The 21,756-nt window shown below is 38.8% G+C and overlaps 1 long non-coding RNA gene across 2 annotated transcripts in view; it reads left to right on the plus strand.

The window, feature by feature from the left end:
• The window catches only part of LOC135227620 (uncharacterized), an 81,945-nt gene extending 60,695 nt beyond the window's left edge, over positions 1-21,250 (plus strand). Inside the window, exons 1-3 of one of the 2 annotated variants that reach the window (XR_010317792.1) lie at positions 17,211-17,334; positions 18,548-18,678; positions 18,927-21,250. This is a non-coding gene — a long non-coding RNA (uncharacterized LOC135227620). Of the gene's footprint in view, positions 1-17,210; positions 17,335-18,547; positions 18,679-18,926 lie in introns of those variants that run through there. The other variant, XR_010317793.1, reaches the window with a different exon arrangement.
• Positions 21,251-21,756: the final 506 nt, after the last annotated feature.

The raw sequence follows: 21,756 nt of genomic DNA on the forward strand, positions 1-21,756 counted from the left end.
AAACAATACGTGTATTAATTGTTTAATGAGAAACTAGTTTGCTCTGTAAACCTTCATCTAAAGTACAACAAAAATAAATAACTAATAATCAGGTTTATTCATTGAAAGTATAATCAATCAAAATTAGATACCTTTCAGTAAGTTTGATGAAAACATAACACTTAGGTGATGTGATGAGAATAATTGTTGATCAGGAAGTCTTTGAGGAGGTGGTGGGGTCTGAGAGGTCTGAATGTGAGACGTGGATCTGAGAAATCTTTGTGAGGTTGAAGAAGCAGGGGGGCCAGTGGAAGGCCGTAGTGGTAGTCAGGACAAGAGTCTGCAGGGATAGTGAATGGATCAGGGGGGCTTGGAGTCCTGAATTCTAACCTTGCCCTGTCCAGAAACTTCAGAAAAGGCACTCATTGCACCTCTGCCTTCTCCTTCTTAAAATAAGTCCCTTAGGCAGCTCTGGTCATTAGCAAATCAAACATTCATACTGTTTTCATGTTTCCATGCCTTTTCACTTTGAGCAGCTTTGCAAATTAGTTCTGACTCCTTCAAAATTCCAAAGTAGTGCTCTTCACTGCAGATTCCCTCTGTTGTCTTTTTTTTTTTTTTTGGAAAAGTATCTTTCCCTGTATACTGAATGAACAGATAGACAACAATAACAACAGCAAAAAGGAGTGATAAAAGAAAGGCCTTCAGTTTCACATTTGTTCCCCAACCTGTACCAGGTTGTGCTCCTAAAACCATCTACTCTGCTCCCAGGTTGTTTGCTTTATGATTGCGTTCTGTAATGTTACAATGGCATCTGGAATAAAACCACAACCACAACAGAGCTAAAGAAAAATGTAGAACAAAATTCTAACTCACACACACACACACACAAAAAAAAAAAAAAAAAAAACAGACTTACTGGTCTGACAGAGACTGGAGAAGCCCCGAGAGTATGGCATCTGGACACTCTTATAGCTCAATAATAAAGTCACTCTGGAGATTAGACAGGCTCATAAAACAAAATGAGACTAAATGGGCACACGAGCCCAGGGGCAAGGACGAGAAGGCAGGAGGGGACAGGAAAGCTGGTAATGGGGAACCCAAGGTCGAGAAGAGGAGAGTGTTGACATGCCGTGGTTGGCAACTAATGTCACAAAACAATATGTGTATTAATTGTTTCATAAGAAACTTGTTTGCTCTGTAAACCTTCATCTAAAGTACAATAAAAAAGCACAACCGTAATTAGTTCAAGATCAAAATCAACACAATATTTATAAATTAAGCAATTGCTTACAAAAAGAAGCAACATTTTATTTTATTTATTTTTTAAATTGAAACCAGATTTATTCTGAGTAGTTGCTCTATCTTCATATAGGCAGAACATTCTGATTACAAAAAAAAAAAAAATAAATGGCTCAAAGTAGGCTAGTTACAATCAGGCTTATAAAGAGAAGAGGAAGGAGAAGAACAGAAGATCAACCATGGACTGGCCTTAACATGATTGAGTGGACCACGCCTTCCCCCTTTTACTGAGGTCAACTGATAACAGAAACTAGGTCTCTGGCCTGCCAGCTAAAAAGTCAGTTTTGTGGGTAAGAAAAAAACCTTATAGTCAAAGTAAGATGTCCGTTATTAATTTTTCTCTTTGACAGTATAATGTTTTTTGTTTATTTTTGTCAGAAAAATTACCCTACTACGAAATAGGCAAAGAGATTACTATTAAAAAAGAGATTACCGTCTTTTATTGCACTGCTGGATTGAATCTCTATGGGGGCAAAGATTAACTTTTTTATTTTCATCCAGTAGAGATTTTTTTTTAGAGATGCAGTGTATTTTGTCTAGCATAAGAGATAACCCTAATGATTATGTTTTATTGTCCGATAAAAGTCATTAACCAGTTTTTACCTAACCCAGCAATCTGATCCTAGCATGCCTTTATTAAGTTTCACATAGGTATGTATATACACATACACACACACACACACATATATGTACATATGCCCAGCTTCTTGAATGGTATTTGGACTGGTTTTTAAAATTTACTGATGGTACAATGGTTAAAGCGCTTGGTAGCCACCGAAAGGTTGGTGGTTGGAACCCACCAGCTGCTCTGCAGGAGAAAAGACCTAGCAATCTGCTCCCTTAAAGACTTCAGCCCAGGAAACCTCACAGGGTGTTCTACTCCCCACAGGGTCTCTACAAGTCGAAATCGACTCAAGGGCGCACAACAACAGTTTCTTGATTGCTGTTTGGGCTGGTTTTAACATCTTACTGATTCTCTCATTAGTAAAGGAATTAAGTAAAATCTTTGACACGTGTTCATTTTATATTTGCCTGAGACCTCATTCTAACTCTTTAAAAAATGTTACATTCTAACGGCTTCTTTCTTCCCCCAAAGCCGACAGAGGGCGAGAGCCTTCCCCTGGAGCTGGCACCCTGAATTCGACCTTCTAGCACCCCAGACTGTGACAGAATACATTTTTGTTCATTAAAGCCATTCACTTGTGGTCTTTCTGTTATAGCAGCGCTGGATAACTAAGATATTAACAAATATCTAAGAAACATTTACTCTGTGTAAAGCACTGTGCTCCTACTTCTAATAACAAACATTTCCTTGGGACATACAACGTATCAGGCACTGTGATACCCCTGTACTCATATCATTTCATTTCGATGGCACTGGGTTTTTTGGGGATCATAACAACCCAATGAGATTCCTACCTTTTACTGCTATTATCCATATCCTACAGATGATAAAACCGTAGCATAGACAGCTTAAAATACCTAAAAATGCAGGGTGTTATAGGGACACCAGGACATTTCTTGCCCTTAAGGAGTTTAAAATCTAATTGGTAAAAGCTAAAATATACACATATTACTTTATTCATTTATTGGTTTTACTTTCAATGTTTTTTTTTTTACCCCTGATATATTAACTCAAATTATTCAACAATGGCATCTAGAGAGGGTGAGATTGAGAGACTATGCAGGGGGCAGTGCAATTGGTTAGCAGGCCTAAGAAATATAAGTACAAGCCTGCTAGATTTCTCATATACTCATCATATATGAGAACAATTCATTTTCATAATGAATTCAGACTCACATCAAAGTTTTGGTTTGAGGCAATTTTCTAAGCTGACACTGTCCTACTTTTTCATGGAATTTTTAAATTCTTCTGCCTACATTTTCACATATCCGGGCTGCCATACACCCAGTCAGTGTGTATTCTGCACAGAACTCTCTCCTGTTCTCTGTGTTTACCCTCACAGAGGGTGGAGATGGGACTCCATAAAAAAAAAAAATCCATTCACGATAAAATGTGAAGAGCTGCCTTTCACTCACTTTACTAAAATAATGGTTTACATATTTTGTTTTGTTTTCTCTTCTTTGTTAAAAATTCAAGATGTCTACGAATTTTTTCTAGAAGTTATCATTGTGCTTGGCTATGATAAGCCAGTCCTTAACCAGTTCCTTCTCACTCCATCTCATCCTCTACTCCTTCAGAAAAAAAGGAGGAGAGACCAAGAGAGACTAATATCTGTTCTTATCAGCCACTTTTTAACAACTCTTCTACAATGGCCTTTCTTGTGCATGTCCTTCCCCTTGGCTAACTACAACTTTTCTTTTGAATTTCCTAAGCCACCAAGTACAGGATTTGTGCATGGTACTCCATTAATTTCCCTCTCTTAGTTCATTTTATTCTTTCATTATTATGATGACAAGAGTAATGAGTCCTCCAAAGCAATTCAATCTTTTGTGTTTCACATTAACCAAAATGTGATTCTGGAAGCTCTCAATTGTTCCAAAAAATAATTAAGACAAAACTACTTGTCAGATCACTTTAATGACTTCAAGGCCTCAGGTGGCGGATATACACAGAAGCCGTTGCTCATCAGCCCCTGAAATTTCTGTGTAGAGCCTGGGGGGAAAAGCTGAAGGAACGTTTAGCAAGGACATAGAAAGCAAGGTTCATTTTGAACCTCGGTGAATTTTCAGTGACGAAACTCTCAGTTTGAACAATGACTGATTCAGGTTCCTTGAAAAGAGATTAAATTCTGATGTGTACTGAATACATCTGGGATAATAGTTGGACCATTTGGTAAGCTAATATTTATTGAGTATTTCTGTGTACTGGGGGCACCGAGTTAAGTGCTTTACAAGCATTATCTCAATCCTTACAGCAACTTCATGATTTTCATATCTGTTTCACAGATGAGGAAACTGAGACTGTAAATGATTAAGTAGCTTACTCAAGGAGGATCCAGAATTCAAAACCAGATAATTTGAAGCCAGAATTTTTTCTGAACCACTATACTCTACTGCTTCCCGTCTCTTCAACAGAGGAATCAGAAAATCTGCTACTGTGTTTAAAACCTTCTTGATGGACAGAGTAACAAATACAGTCACATTTACTGCTGAGTAGCTCTCTTCTTGTGTTTTCTAGTGTGAGAGTCTCAGAAAGGAAGATTTGACCAGGGATATGCCTTCCAGGAACTATATCTCCCAGAGGATAACTGATTGCCATGTTATTTTTTAATAGATGAAGTAAACTGCTTGCCCATCATGCCTGAGGTAGCTTACATATTACTTAGCATGGCATACAGCGCTCTTCATGACCCAGCCACATCCTAGCCTCCCAGCCTCATCTCTTATCACTACCCACTGCCCACCTCTACCCCATCAACACTAAATGTCTCTCTGGTCTTCAGATAAGCCATGCTCCCTAATCACTTCAGGCCATCATTTGTACATTCCATCTTTCAGGAAATTCTCTTTGCAAGCTGGCAATTCTCTATTCATCTTTCGGGACCTAGCTCCCCACTATACACCCATCTCTGACACTCCCAGGGAGAGTTATTCACTCTCCTCTGTACTATTATGCATATCTATGAATACCATGATTATTGCTCTTATTTGTTTTATCATAACTATCTCTTCAGTTGTCTATTGTCCCAAAAGCTTGTTACGTAGTATAAGCTCAGTAAATATTGGCAAATTGTAAACCCGGCAATGGAAAATTATGATTGCAACTGCTATCCCCTGCATTTCAATTTCCTGCTGTCAACATGTGTCTTTCTATTCACTGTGCTGGTGAAACATGAGCCCTTATATCCACAAGATAACAGACATCTTTTTTCCATATCCCAGGCCCAACCAACCTATTACCTTTTAAAATCTGCTTATTTTTTCAACTTCTTGTTCATGGACTATTCATTTATACCTTAATAATTAGAACTCTAAAAGCTATTTTCTTGACCAATAAGGAAATTTGTCCTGAACTGTGTAGATTTAGTGAAACCAAAAACATATTTTTAAATATTCCCCTTCGTCCCCAAAAACCATTGCTCTTTGAAAATAACCACAGTTAATTATCAGAACAATTTCTTAAAGGAGCAAGATTCATTAGTGTCTTCACGAAATAGCTGTTTACTGCAAGCCTGCTATGCACCAGGTACCGTGTGAGATACTGAGGGCACAACAGCCTCAGAGAGTTTGCAGTCCAAAGGAAAAGAGATTAATAAATGACCACTCAACTAAGCATATAGCTCCAACTGTGTAAGTGCAGTAATGAGAATGACACAGGTGCTCTGAGAAAGGACAGCAGGGACTAGGGATTCCTGACAAGTTCCTCTCAGGAAATAACGTTTAAATTGAGACCTAAAAATGAGCAGTAGTTAACCAAGAGAAGAGTGAGGAGAATGTCCCAGGATAGGGGAGCAAGCAGCTGCTCAAAAATGCTAACCATTGTTGGCGCAGGTTTTTAGCTTGGCATCTATCTAGCCATGATTACTAAAATATAGAAAGTTCTTTCCAAAGACACTGGTCACATCTCATAGTCTTGGTGTTTTTGTGTTCTGTTAAATAAAACGTTCACTGCATTTAGTTACTGCTTGATCGATTATTATTCAGGCAAAATGATAGTTATGCTTAAAAGAAAAGTAGAAAAGAAAGGTGGGGAAAGGCAAGGGGGTGGGAACTAAGACTGGTAATTCTGACATGGTCTTGGGTCTGTGAAATCTAGTAAGGATGTCAGTTTCTCCATATACAAGGTGATCTATTGAAATAGGAATTATACTATTTCAAAATTTTCTTTAGGGACTGCTAAATGAGATTTATGTTTGGAAAGCTCTTAGCCCAATGTCTAACACATAGTGTCACTCAATGATTGTTTATGCATTCAATCCAAATTTATTTAAATAATCAGATATGTTTATATTGTAATCCTATACTTCTGTTATGTTTAGTTTCCCATATTATTTCTACCTCTGGAAATGTTTTCTGAAAATAAAGAGGCCCATTGGAATATATTTTTTTTAGCACTAGAAATAACACTGTTTTGACTTAAAATACACTCTTACACTTACAAGGCTGTGAATATTTAAGAGTTGGTTCTGGAAATCTAAGGAAAAAGCGAAATTTTGCTATATGGTAATAATAATATGGAGCCCTGGTGGGGAAGTGGTTAAGGGCTTGGCTGTTAACCAAAAAGTGAGCAGTTCGAATCCACCAGCCACTCACTGGAAATCCTGTGGAGCAGTTCTACTGTGTCCTATAGGGTCACTATGAGTTGGAATTGACTCCATGCCAATGAGTTTCAGTTTTTTTTTTTTTTTGGTGATAATATATATTCATATATAATTCTCAAATGAAAACCCTATTTTTTATTGTAAAATATATACAAAAAAGCATTTGCCATTTTAACCATTTTTTAGTGTACAATTCAATGACATTCGTTACATTCACCCTGCTGTACAACGATCACCACTACCCAGTTTCAAATATTTTTTTAACCATCTAAACAGAAACTCAATACCCCTTAATTAGTAGCTCCCTATTTCCCCCTCCCACAAGTCCCTGATAACCAATAACATACTTTAGTCTCTTTTGCCTAATCTAAATATTTCATGTAAGTGGGGTCATACTGTAATTGTAAAAAACCTGTTTTTGAAATGATCTAAAATGAATGTCTAAACCCACTTAATTTTTGAAAAATATGTAGACTTTGTGAAAGTAATAAAATATTAACTTCATAAACTACAGCTTTTGTTTCATAAATTTTTTCAACCTCAAGCTTCATTGTTAGCTGTACTTTTTTATTTTTATCATGGTGAAATATATGTAACAAAACATTTCAACCATTTTTATGTGTACGATTCAGGAAACATATACATTCACCACCTTGTGCAACAATCGCCGCTATCCGTTTCCAAATTTTGTTACCACTCTTAACGGAAACGCCAAACCTCTAAAATACTGACATATGAATGCCTTCTGGCTCCATCTAGCGTCCTATGGTTAGTAACACAACCTGCTCCATTAGGAACAAACGTCCCTATTAAGGTGGCGAAAAGGCGGGACTCGTCCGTGTATCAGAGGTGCATCAAGAGATTCCATGAACCATTCGTTGATTGGAAGGGGCCCTGAATGCCCGCAGTGTTAGTTAGAAGTCCTTTTGCTCTGTTAACCTCATGGTCTGTGCGTATTTAAAGGCACTTATATAGGGTCGCTACGAGTCGGAATCGACTCGACGGCACTGGGTTTGGTGTGGTTTTTATAAGGTTGCTGGAAACCCTAGTGGCATAGTGGTTAAGTGCTACACCTGCTAACCAAAAAGGTTAGCAGTTTGAATCCACCAGGTGCCCCTTGGAAACTCTGTGGGGCAGTTCTACTCTGTCCTACAGGGTTGCAATGAGTCAGGATCGACTCGGTGGCAATATACGTTTGGTTTTTTTGTTTTTATAAGGTTGCTGGAAACCCTGGTGGCCTAGTGTTTAAGTGCTACTGCTGCTAACCAAAAGATCAGCAGTTCAGATCCACCAGGTGTTCCTTGGAAGCTCTATGGGGCAGTTCTACTCTGTCCTGTAGGGTTGCTATGAGTCCGTATTGACTCAATGACAACTTATTTTTTAACCCGTTTTTGAGGGGGTCCTGGTGGTGCAATGGTTAAGCACTTGGCTGCTAACCAAAAGACTTTCAGTACCACCAGCCGCGCCTTGAAAACCGTATGGGGCAGTTCTACTCTGGCCTATGGAGTCACTATGAGTTGGAATAGACTCAATGGCAACAGGTTAGGCTTTTTTTTTGGTTTGCTGGGTCAGTGTGCTTTTTCCGCAGCCCCGATGGGAGGAACCTAGTCTCATTCACCTCTGTGACCACCATGCTTTACACAGCACCTGGAACAAGGGAGGTGCCAAATAATTTTGAATGGAGAAGAGTAGAAACATCAACAATGTGGTAGGGTTACACTGCCATTCAAAATGAAAAATGTTGTGGCCAAAAAATGATTGCCTTACTAGATAGAAGTATCTTTATGTTACAAGAACCTTCATCGTACCATTTATTTACAATAGCAAAGTTTTGGAAAAAACGTAAATGCCCCAAAGTAGCATAATGGCTCAATAAGCTGTGCTATACCGACATAATGAAGGACCACGTAGTCATAAGAAAGTGTATGGAAGAATATTTAAAAAGACAGAAAAATTTCACAATATAAGAAGTGGTGGGGTGGGGCGAGGGGTGAGGGGGACAGGCTACCAAGCAACATGTGTATCTTTATAAAATATGACAACGTGAGCAGTAGCTATCTCTGGGTGCCGTTATTATGGGTGCTCTGATTTTCTCTGGAGGTATAACTATATAAAATCATTTTTTCTGTAAGTTGCTTTAATTGATGCTTTTTGACGTTGATAGCCCGATTGTGCAATTGTAAAGTGTTCTTATCACAGAAAATGGTATTCTAGGCAGAGGTATTCTAGGTAGTGGAACGGATATTCTAGGTAGAGAAACTGAAGTCGGAGATAGGCGATGACAGCATCGGCCCAACCAGAAGCATTTACGTTTTGATCTGCATCCTTGGGGATGGAAAACCCAGTTTCAGCGAGGAATAGCTCACTCTGTTGGTTTGCTAGTTTCCTTGTTTATTTTGCAGGTATGGAAATTGGCTTCTTAGTTGTAAATGAACTGTCTCAGAGAGTTCAACATCTGAGTAAAAAACGGTATTATTTACTCTACCAATAAAGTTATATATATATATATATATATATATATATATATAGTATTTTCCTTTTTTATGAGAAGTTACCAGCTACTGATGGCAAAGACTTTTGCATTTTCCATTTCTTTTATAAGGAAGTGCCTGTTAGACACCAGTGACTTCCCAAAACTGAGGGAAGCCACTTGGCTGCAGCCTCCCTGGAAGCATAAACTAACTGTCAGACTCACAGAATTTCAGTGAAAATAGTTGTGGGCACTACAGAGACAGAAATAAAGGCAATTTTCTTTCTTTTTATCAGCATTTCAGTTCACAGAAATGTTGAACAATTGAACAGTCTATTCCTGCCTCAAGTTGAAGGTCATAAACCATCACTACTTGTGATGCTTCAAGCCCGAGTTTTAATAGAGGGCCCTGCAGCCTTCACTAGGTTGTAGTGTTGGTTGGCAGCAAAGGGCAGGAACAGGGAGTTACCAAGAGTGTTACATCAAAATAAGTCTATTTAGGTCAATCTTTTAATAAATAATAGAACAAAGCATTTCAGCCCTGGATTTTTTGTTTGTCTTATTCTTTGTAGGTGACAAAAAAGGGGTAAAAAAAAAAAAAGGGGAGGGGGAGTTAAATAAAGAAATCATGTCAAAATAATATAACATGCTGTTCCTGTACGCATATGTCCTTAATTGTATTCTCCGCTCTCGTCTTTGGGATCATTTGTAACTAGAAAGTAAAAAATCCAAATTAAATCAAGATATCACTTTTCACCTGTCTGAGTAGGTCAGATTCTTTTTAAACTATCAGTCCCCAATATATTGGCAAGGGTATGCAAGGTGTAATTTTTACAAACTTTATAGAGAGTAAAAAGTACACGCCCTTTGACCCAGAGATTCCATTCTGGGAATATATCTCAAAAACAAATGTGGGAAAAAAGGAGAAATTTCAGTATATCATTTAGTATTTACAATAGCAAAATTCTGGAAACAACGTAAATAACCAATAATAGGATAATAGCTAAAGAAGTTGTGATATATCCACATGATGAAGCACCAAGCAGTTATATAAAAAAAAAGTATATGGAAGAATATTTAGAGAGAAAATTTTACAATACAAATAGTGGGGGGTGGGGTGGGGCTGGAGAACAAATGACCAAACAGCATATACGTACTTATGAAGTATAACAATGTGAGTAGTAGATATCTCTACGTGTTGTTATTATGGGTGCTTTGATCTTCTCTTTGAATTTTTACAGATTAGTACCATGAACATGGGTATCCATTGTATATAAAAAAGACAATGTTATATGTAAAAAAATTGAAAAGAAGAAGAGTCATGTGTTGGATTAATCATGGGCCTGAAAAAAAACAAAAGCATTCATTGTTCTTCCAAACTAATCATGACTCTGTAACTGAAACTTGGCAACGGTACCAGGGGCCAGCCAAGTGTCATCACTGCTGAGAATCTAGTAGGTGAGTCTACTTCAGATTTTATTTTCATAATAACTTATACTAGAGTTGTCCTGCAGCAGGACTATAGTAGGCAATGTGCGTGCGTGAAGTTTATGCTGAGACGTATGTTCAGAGTGACACCTGCACAGCTGTGGCAAGGCTTTACAGCCAGAGTCATTGGAAGAGCGACAGCGTGCTCTGGAGGTTTGTGCAACCTGGAGCTGCACGTGACCACGGCACAAGATGCTTAGTGCAAGGAGGAAAGGAGTGAGGAGACCGAAAAGATGGCTTTCAATGTCTTGAAAGATGAAAAAGATGGCTTGAAAGAACTTTGTGTTGGAGTTTGGGTATATTCAGTGGGTTATTGGTTTTATTGGTAGGACTTTTTTGTAAAGGACTTAAGCATACTGATGCCACCATCAAGATCTGTAATTATATATATATATAGTTGTTGTTAGTGTTAGGTGCCGTCCAGTCGATTTTGACTCATAGCGACCCCATGTGACAGAGTGGAGCAGCCCCATAGGGTTTTCTCGGCTGTAATCTTTACAGAAGCAGATCGCCAGGTCTTTCTCCTAAGGACCCACTGGGTGAGTTCGAACCGCCAAACTTTCAGTTAGCAGTTGAACTCTTAACCATTGCACAACTAAGGTTCTATCTCTCTTTATATACATATATATACACACTATATATATATATAAAGGAAAAAAAAACCCACCAACACCAGAAGCAGAGCTACCAGTCTGGAAGCTACTGCAGTAGTGCGGAATAAGGAAAATAAAATAAATTAAAAGGCTTGAAGTGGAGATATAACAACAGGAATGGTGAGAAGAAAATAATTAGAGAGACATTGTGGAGGCAGAGAGCACAGAGCTTGGATGATCAAACGGAAGCAGAGGGTGGCTGAGGGGGACCTTTGGGAGGTGACTGACTCCACGCGTCGTGATGATGCAGTCAGCACGAGCCTTGGCTGAACTGATTATCACAGTTCACGTAAAACAGTATCTACAGACCACTGACTGGCTTCCCTTTAACAAGAGAGATGTGCCACTCCTGGCCTTCATTACTGCATGTCCAGTTACCTCTGTAATAAGAGCAGTGACATGAATAATTGAAACAGGAGATTTGTAAATGTTAGTTTTAGAACATACAGAAGCAGAGTTTGACCTGGTCTTAAAAAAAAAAAAAAAAGAATTCATTAAATGTATAGGTTTTATTGCTGCTGCTGCTGCTGTTTTACTATCAAGTAATGTGTGAAGCACCTAGTAGGTACACACTGAACTCCGGCTGTCCTCTCCATTTCCCCGCAGCACTCCCTTGCCCATCTACAGACAATCTCCAATGAGTAGTAATTTTAACGACCCTGAATTGATTTTTGCCCTATCGTTTTTCCTCCAGCAAAGGCATGTTTTATATAAAAAAAAAAAAAACCTTAAAGAAAAACCCTATTTTCAGGATCTTCCATATTTAAGTATAAAGTACGATCCCTTCCGTTAACACTGCTCTTCCACTGAAAATACTTCCCATTGCGGCAACGTGCTTTCCACTGAGAAGACTGCTTTCCGTCTCTGGCTTTTGCACAGAGCCTTGCACAGCTGGCATTGTGCACCGCCACATTTCCAAACTGCCATCTTCCTCCCTGGCCTTCCTGCCAGAGAACAATGAACATGGTCCCCTTAGCTGTTCGTGTCTCCTGCTTGCCTGGGAATGCCATTGGAAACCGGCCATCCTTCTGAAAGATGCCAGTCTCGGCCCCCTCAAACCCAAGCTGTGATTCACAAATCACTCTTGGATGGCGTCTTCATTAACATGGGGCAGCTTTGTTTCAGATTGATCCTGGCTGGGGAAGAAGAGCCCCTTGGCTTCCTTAACTTAATTGGAGAGTTGCTAACAATAGCCACGCCCTTGACTCCCCTTCTTGTTTCCCCTTTCCCTTTGGGGCACAAAAATCAACGCTAAAAGACTGTGAAAAAAGCAGACATGCTTTCTCCCACACCATCCATCCCCTTCTCACTGTTCTGCTTGTCCCTTACCCACGGTGGTGAGCGTTTATTGTGGCGGAAAGGTGCTTAGCCCTGAAGCCAGGCTAATGCAAGGCGTCTGCTTCTGAGCTTCGTTAATCACTTTAAAACCAGGTCAGCCCTGGCACGGAGTGAAGCAATACTCTTCTGAAGTTGCTCTAAACTGCGGCCAGAGCCGCCACACCAAGCTGGTACCAGGAGAACTGCCTGGGTTATGAATCTAGATGGTTTGTGAGAACAAGCAGAGCTCTGCCTCCAGGTCTAGAGGAGAACTACTCAACTGAACCCGGCAAGTTAATCCCCTGGAAGGCTCCAGAGACACGGAGCAGCACCTGCACCCCTGCTACAGGCACTCTGTTCCATTTTTAAATGCTGGAGATATTGGTGTTCAACGGGCACGAGGTGTATGTTGTACGGGAACCAACATAAAAGCCCACAATCCTTCCACCCATCTCAAAGGTTCACAGCAGCATTGGAAGCAAATGAAATTGACTTTTCTCAGGTCCTGCTGTGGCATAACATATTCAAGAAAAAAGTTCACATATCCTGACCTTTTGCTGAGACAAGGATTCTCCCTTGCTAATAAGAAGAGAATCTTATCAAGAAAATCTGTTAATAATTGATAAAGAATCCTACGTGAGATAAAGTCATAGGTAGGCACTTTTTTAAAATGTGGATTAAGAGCCTCAGTGGTCACAAGCTAGGTATGGTTTTAAAAAGTAAATAGCCCTACTGTCTGACATCTACTGAAAAGAAAGGCTAGCAATCTGCTTTTACATCAAAGTCATCATTTTTTGGCAGATGGTCCTCAACTTTTTAGCTAGCATAGATTCTATCTATACAAGTGAATTTATTCAGTTTCCCTAGAAATATTTCTTTTTCCCGTTTTATTTTAGAAGAAGGTCCACCAGAAAGGGACAAGATTTAATAGTAAAGATTCTGTGAAACATTAATCAGTTGTTTTTACATCTGAGATAAATCTTTGCCAGACTCACCTTAAGATTTTTCAAACATAGAATTATTTTAGCCAAGCCATTTGCTGTGGTATTCTGGAGGTGGCCTGGATCGCCTTTTCTTCAGAACACTGCAGCACATTCCAATTTCTGGAGAAAATCCTGGCCACGTTCAAGGATATGCTCTCATCCTACCTCCATGGGGAAGGAAGGCACCTTTCCTCAGCATGTGTCAGGGGTAGGTAGTCAGCCTAGCTCCAGGTTTTTGCCAACTAATGGTTGTATCATGAGCTGGCGCTCCAGACAGCCTGCCCTCCAGGTACTTGTCAGGAGGACAGTCCAGGGTTCATTCACTGTTACCCAGTATAAACAAAAATCGCTGCTCAGAAACAATATTTTTGGAATATTACTTAAAAGACAAGTAATGCCAGACACTTGTGGAGCTCTGTATCTCAACTCTATTCTTTTGAGCCCCTGAAACTGTTTTTACCAAATTACTCGTTGGCCTACATTGAGGGACATTAGGAACAAGAACCTGTTGAAACATCTCACTGTGAGGACTGTAAGCATGTTTCTTCTTTACAGGGAGGTGTCGCAAGAAATTTGCTTTTGAGTCTAGACTCAGCAGTCAATGTGCTTCTCCCCCAAACAACTTAATTATTAATTTTTTAATTGAAAATTAATTTATTTTAATTTTATGGGCAATTTGAAGCATGTACCTGCTTTTCTTCTTTAGACGGATGGCTGGAAAACTCAACTTTTAAGTTTATCCTTAGCAAATTTTTACCCACAATTCATAATTTTTAATATTTTTATTGATAATTATTATGTAACAACTTTACCTCTTAACTCCTTTCTATCCCTTTTACAGTTGTTTTTATCTATTTATGTAGTTTACCTTGAAGCTCTGGTGGCTCAGTGGTTGAGCATTTGACTGATAACCAAAATGTCAGCAGTTCAGATCCACCAGTCGCTCCTTGGAAACCCTATAGGGCAGTTCTACTCTGTCCTATAGGGTCCCTATGGGTCAGAATGAACTCTACAGCAACAGGTTTTTTTTTTTTTTTTTTGGTAATATACCTTAAAACTTTCTGGAACAGGGAAATAAATGAATAAATATTTGGTACTTTTAATTAATTATTTCTCTGAGGCAAATAAAAATTTTCCCTTTTCCTGAATTGATATACCAGGAAATATAATGCAACTATATATTTTTTTTATATATGGTGTTTTGTTCTGTGGTACATAGGGTGACTATGGGTTGGAACTGACTCCACGGTACCTAACAACAATGACAAATAAAGCAACTTTTGAATTTTCAATTACGTAGAATAATGGTCCAAACAAATCCACTAACTAATGCTGAAAGCACCAATTCCTTAAAGATTGAAAGTGAAGATCCCAAAAAAACAATGGTTCAGGAAGCCAGATCTAGGAGAAGATACCTAGTGTTACCTTCAGAGCTGCCAACCATGGGTGGTAATTCCCATGTTTGGTCTCAAGATTTAAATTCATATTAATTCATGCTTTAGGGTTTAGAACTCTTCTCTGTGAATTTAATTCTTGGTTAAAGTGACTTTTTAAAAGTGAAGCTTCTCTGACAGACTGAAAAAATATCTTAAGTACAATAATTATTCACCATATTACATTGAAAAATGTCTTCCTATGTTAGCCAGAAGAGTTTATGTTTACACACTTAAAAAGGTATTCACCTTCACATATTTATATGTGGCTAAATAGGTAATGGTATGATATACAATGGTCTGAAAAAATGAATAAATACAATTCATGTATGTGTTATTTCTGATTCTCAGATTATGCCACTCAGACTCCTCAAAATATAGCCATCAATCTTCTCTATACATCTTGGAAAGTAAGTCTTTCTGAGAAACATTTTTAAAATATGGAGAGCAAATATTATAGTGAACTACCAGTTAAATGTCCAGAGGCTGGGAGAAAGAGTAAGAAATAAAATAGTAAGATAAGAGAATTCAGCAAAATAATAACACTAGACAAAACCTAAATTGATATTAGACAGTCATGAAAGAGAAGGTTAGTATTGTTGTTCAGGAAAATTTTTTATTGTTTTTTTAATTAGGAAAAAATAGAAGTGATTTCATAAAAGTAATAAGAGAAGAAATTGTTTAAAGACATTTGAAATTTAATGTGTTTCTTATAAAATGATCTGGGTGTTCTGTTAACTCTATTGCTATCAACCCTGGTTAAGCAAAGAAAATATTCAAATATTTACAAATTGGCTTGCAATACCGAATTTCACCAGAGGATGGCAGAATAGGGTCAAAAGATATGAAAAGATGCTTTACATTTTCTCTCAGAAGTTCACAACAATGCTAAATGATGTTGTCTAATTTGTTGAACTGCCAAAACCTTTTTATTAGAAAATAAAATTTAGAAAGATGATATGGTTGACCGGTTGGTGGGTCAGTTGATTGGTTTGTTAGTCTGTTTTGTTTGGGGGAGGGTTGTCTCCCACCCTGGGAGATAAAATATGATCTCTGAGTTCTTTGTCACATCAAATCAATTTACCAAGAAATTAAGTCCATGAAAGAACTATGAACGTCTCAGAGAAACGGTTCAAAATAAACTGAGATGATTTGGAAGAATTTTACAAAAAAGGAGGGAGAAGGGGACTTTTACCTAATCAAAACCTGCATTCAAAAACCTTGAAAAGTGTGGGAACAGCTAGTGAGTGTTCAAGGATTACTCAGCAGGAAAGAGAAGAGTTGTTGTTTGGGGTTTTTTCTCTAATAAAAAGTTCCAGGGTGCTCCTTGCTAGGCGTTTTGCACCTTCCCTGCCATCACTCTCCCCCTCCATCGTATTCACACAACTTCTACAAAAGCCCAAGTGGTTTAGAAGCTCTTCAAAGGGAACTTTAGCTGCTAAACTAGAGAAACCGTGGGAACAGGGAATAGGCACTTTTCATTTTAAACACTAACTGAATGCCTTCTATGTGTCAGCTACCAGGTTCTGGGATTTCAAGGATAAATAAGATCTAGTCTCTGCCCTTGAGAAGTCAAAAATGTAGGCATCAAGAGCAAGCTGTCCATCTCTCACTTCTTCCACCCCTTGGGTTCTCTTGCTAATGGTTTCCCACTGATGTGTAAACAAGCATTCTGACCCCAAAGAACTACTGGCTCAGTGTCAAGCTCCTCTCTGGAAGCTCTGATTCATTGTCTCTCTTCTACATGGGTTCTTGACCCTTTCTTGTCTGGATCACTTCCCTGGATTTCTTCTGGTCCCTTCCACCCCAGACCAAAACCAAAACAAAAAACAGTTGCTGAGTCAATTCCAGCTCATGGTGACTCCTGTGTGTCAGGATAGAACTGCGCTCCACAGGGTTTTCAAAGGCTAATTTTTCAGAAGTAGATCACCAGGCCTTTTTTCCAAGGCAGCTCTGGGTAGACTCCAACCTGCAAACTTTTGGCTGTTTAGCAGCCAAGCTGGTTAACCATTTGCACCACCCAGGGACTCCTCTGCCTCATCCAGCCTCCCTGAATTTTAAACTATTTGCCTTTGTTGATCTCTGAGGTTTGACTCATCTCCCTAGCCTGGCCCCAGCTCTCCTGGGCCTCTCCCTGTTGCGCGTTCAATATCCTCTGTTGACCCAGCAATAACCTAGTCCCGTTTTTAGACTGGAAGATGCCTGCAGGGAGCTTCTTAAGCCTGGCATTGATAGAAAAGCACCTCAAGATAACCTACGCAGGCAAGGGATGTGCAAGTCTATGCAATGTTCCATAGAAATGACACTGTAACTTCAACTAATATTGTATCTCACTATTTGTTTGAGGCTGTATAGACAAAACCGAAGGTATCAGAATCTGTCTTCTGCATTCTTATCTCATGGAAGTGATCCAACATAGAGGTTAAAGGACAAATTCTGAGTTCCTAATTCCAGTTCTGATATTTACCTGCTGTGTGACCTTGGGTAAGTTGCTTCACATCTCTGAGCCTCAGTTTCTCACCTGTAAAACCAAACAAAGAATAATACCTACCTCATAGGTTAGTTGTGAGCAGTAAATGAGATAATATATGTTAAAGTACTTGGTATAGTGGTTGGCACAGAAATTATAGGATAAAATAACATGCTATATGTTAAAGCTATTTTCTAATCTTTTAAGAAATATGAAAGTATTAGCATTCTACATTTTTTATTACTTTTTTTAACTCTGAAAATTTCAATTGACAAATATGTGAAGTATCTGTTATGGAGAGAAAGCCTTCTCCTAGAGCCAGCACCCTGAATTCAGACTTATAGCCTTCTAAACTGTGAAGAAATAAATTTCTCTTTGTTAAATCCATAGACTTGTGGTATTTCTGTTATAGCAGCACTAGGTAACTAAGGTAAAATTTGGTACCAAGAAGTGAGGGTGCTGCTCTAACAAATACCAAAAATGTGGAAGTGGTTTTGAAATTGCATAATGGGTAGAGGCTGGAAGAGTTTTAAGGCGCCTTTAATAGTAAAATAGTAAAAGCCTAGATTGCCTTGAAGAGACCGTTAGTAGAATTATGAACCACAAAGGCACTTCTTATGAGGGCTCAGAAGGAAGTGAGAACAGCTATAAAGTCTTTATTGTCTTAGAGAATACATATGGCGCCAGAGGCAGGGCGTTGCTAGAAATGTGGACTTTAAACGTGCTTCTGGTGAGGCTTTGGAAGGAAATGAAATAATGAACGTGTGATTGGCCAATGGAGGAAGGGTGAAGCTTTCTATGCAGTGGCAAAGAACTTGTCTGAATTATGTTCGAATGTTTGGTGGAAAGCAGACCTTGCAAGTGTTGAGCTTGAATATTTGGCTGAAGAGATTTCTAAGCAAGATCTTAAAGGGGCCGCATGGTTTCTTCTTGTTATTTATAGTAAAATGTGAAAATGTGAGAGGAAAGAGATAGCCTTAAAAATGAACTGCAAAATGAAAACAGTACTTAAAGGTTTGGAAAATTCTGTTGCACAAACTAAGCACATGTGTCCTAGAATGTTCACCAAAGCTATGGCTACACAATCTTTTGCTAAAGATATTAAGCCTGTGACTGATGCATCTGACCAAAAACCACAGCAGAAAACTCACCAGTTTAGAATGAAGGAGATGGAGATGGAGATAGAGCAAAAGGAAAGACCGTGCTCTGATTCTTGAAATTCTATAGGCAGGAAACAGGCCAAAGGAGCTATGCTGGTTTTTCTCAAGGAAAAGAAAAGAACCATCCCTGGAGCAACCTGGAGATCAGCAGAACTGTGGGAAGGAGCACAGGGAGCAGAGTTGCCTTGGTTTCAAATGGTAAGGCCAAAGTCTCTGGGGTCTCAAAGGGTAGACTCACGGCCTTGTGGGTTTCAAAGAGTCAGCTTTTCACCAACTCAGCTCTGGAGTGTGGGGCTGCCGTTCAGCTTGGCCAAGAGAATGGGAACACTGCCCAAAGCTGGGGGACAGGGCTACCATGCCCAAGGGGCAGAAGAATGGGGTTGTCATTCAGATAAACTCAGAGAATAGGGCAGCCCAAAACTGAGGGAGCAGAATTGTCATTCCAGTGTGCCTAGAAGGCAGAGCTGAAGCCCAAAGCTGAGGGGCCTCCACCCAGAATCCAGAGAGCCTGTCCAACACCCAGAGTCTGGAGGGCAGGACCCGGGCCCAGATGGTTCCAAAGAACATAGGATTATTTTCAAGCCTTGAGAGCTAAGTAAATTGTTCTGCTGGATTTTGGACTTGCTCGGTGCCCATTATTCCTTCTTTCCCTCCAATTTCTCCCACTCGTAATGGAAATGTCTACCTTGTGCCTGTTCCACCACTGTACTCTGGAAACAGATAACTTGTATTCTAGATTTCACAGGTTCACAGATGAAGAGGAGTTTTGCCCTAGGATGGAATAGGCCTAAAGTCTTAACCATATTGGATTTGGATGATTCAGAAGATGAGACTTCGGACTTCAAGTTGATTTAAGACTTTTAATGTGATGGGGTGAATACGTTTTGCCTGTGGGAAGCACATGAATTTGGGGGTGGGCAAAGGGTGGAATGTTATGGATTCAACTGCATCCCTCAAAAATGTGTTATAGATCCTAACCTCTATGCCTGTGGTTATAATCCCATTTGGGAATGGGTTTTCTTTGTTACGTTAATAAGACAGGATTAATATAGGGTTATTTCTTAAATCAATCTCTTTTGAGATATAAAAGGGATCAAACAAGCAAGGGAAAGAAAAGCATATGGGGGAAGAGATATGCCAAGCCACATGATGACTGCCCAGAAGCAGAAGTTCAGAAGAGACAAGAACCTTCCTCCAAAGCCCACAGAGAGAGGGAGCTTTCCCCTACAGCCAGCACCCTGAAATCAGATTTTAGCCTCCTAAACTGTAAGGAAATCAATTTCTGTTTGTTAAAGCCATCCACTTGTAGTATTTCTGTTACAGAAGCTCTAGGTAACTAAAGGAGCCCTGGTGGTGCAGTGGTTAAGAGCTACGGTGAGCTATGGCTACTAAACAAAATGTCAGCAGTTTGAACCTACCAGCCATTCCTTGGAAACCCTATGGGGCAATTCTACTCTGTCCTGTAGGGTCTCTATGAGACAGAATCTACTTGACGGCAGTGGGTTTGGTTTTTAGATAACTAAAACAATGTACAATTATAAAGAGCCAGTTTCTACATCTGGTTGGTCAACCTCCAGTTCCTCTAGGGCTAGTAATTCAAGCTTCTTTTTCAATTTTTCCCTTCTTCCATTTTGCATTGGATTTTCTTCTTACTGTAGATGTAGGGCAAAGACATGATTAAAATGGAAATGGGCATAAAATGAAAACAAACCTTTTCCCTCTCACCCCAAGTTTCCTATTCTTTCCCCGAGATAGTTACTATCTTTATCAAATTTCTTATTTATCTTCATAGAAAGGTTCTGAGCATATTTTTTCACACAAATAAGGTTGTACTATAATACTCCTATACACCTCACTTTTTCATTTAACACAATAACATATTGCATTACATAACACATAGAACTACTTTGTCAGTTTTAATGGCTGCATAATAACCCTTTGCATAGGTGTAGCTTCCACACTTTAAGGAGTTCCCCTACTGAAGATCATTTACTTGTGATTCCTTGTGATTTATAGAAATAACAATGTTTTATACGTTTTGCATGTACATTTTGTCATGCTTCAAGTACATGTGTAGGACAATTTTCTAGAAATGCAAGTATTAGGTAAAAAGTGTATGTATTTTGAATTTGAATAGATTGTTGTTGGTAGGTGCCGCTGAGTCAGTTCCGACTCATCGTGACCCTGTGTACAACAGAACGAAACACTGCCCAGTCCTGTGCCATCCTCACAATCTCACAATAGTTGTTATGCTTCAGCCCATCGTTGCAGAGATTGAATAGATAGTTGTTCAACTGCTCTCCCGCTCCCCAGGAGTTTACACCAGATCACCCTCCACGTAACAGTGTATGAGAGTATCTGTTTTCCTGCGACCTCTAACATATGTATTATGCACATGTTAAATTTCATCAATCGGATAAGTAAAAAGTACTATCACTTTTTTATTTTAATTTTTATTTTGTAAATTATGAGTGAAACTGAGCATTTCTTCATGTATTTTTTAGCCATCTTTTTCTTACGAACTATCTGTCAGACTCTTTGCTCATTGTATCATTTTTTAATGAACATTTAAGTGTTCTTCCTATATTTAAGATAATTAGCTCGGTGTCTGTTATATGTGATGCAGCATTATAATTAAAGAGAAAATATTTGTCACTAATTACACATTCATACCTATATATCATTTATGTACTTGTTCTACATATGTAACTTAAAAGAGAAAAATATAATTCAAAAATTTAAGACGGATTTTATAGTTGTAGTAAAAGTCACTCTAATGTTTCACTATTTTATTTAATAAATTAAGGAATATCTACTAGTGAACTATTTATTTACCATATTTATCCATTCATACAGAGAGACCCATAAAATTTCAGTCTTTATATCATTTTACAAAAATCTGTTGTACTGGGGATTAGGCTATGTGTGCCTTGCTTAGACACCTGGGTTTTGGGGCTTACCTTTAACAAGCTACTTATAGTTCTTCCATGGTGGATATTTGGAGCCATCAAAGTATGTGATTAAACAATACTAAACCAGAGCTTACAAAAAAAGTTGGCAGTAGACGAGCAAAGCAAGATGATCGCAAACTCTTTTGTAAACTCTGGCGGGTGATGAATGCTAACACTACACCAAAAAGGATATTGTCTGATTCTTCCAAATCCCCATTTTCCAATGTTTAATTAGACCAGAAGCTTCTAATGGATACAGACTATATTTAAGCTTCTTTACATGCCCCGTCATTAACAATCTTCCATAAATATTTGCAGGCTAAAT

This window comes from Loxodonta africana, chromosome 14 (assembly GCF_030014295.1).
Source record: "Loxodonta africana isolate mLoxAfr1 chromosome 14, mLoxAfr1.hap2, whole genome shotgun sequence".
NCBI classification, from domain to species: Eukaryota; Metazoa; Chordata; class Mammalia; order Proboscidea; family Elephantidae; genus Loxodonta; species Loxodonta africana.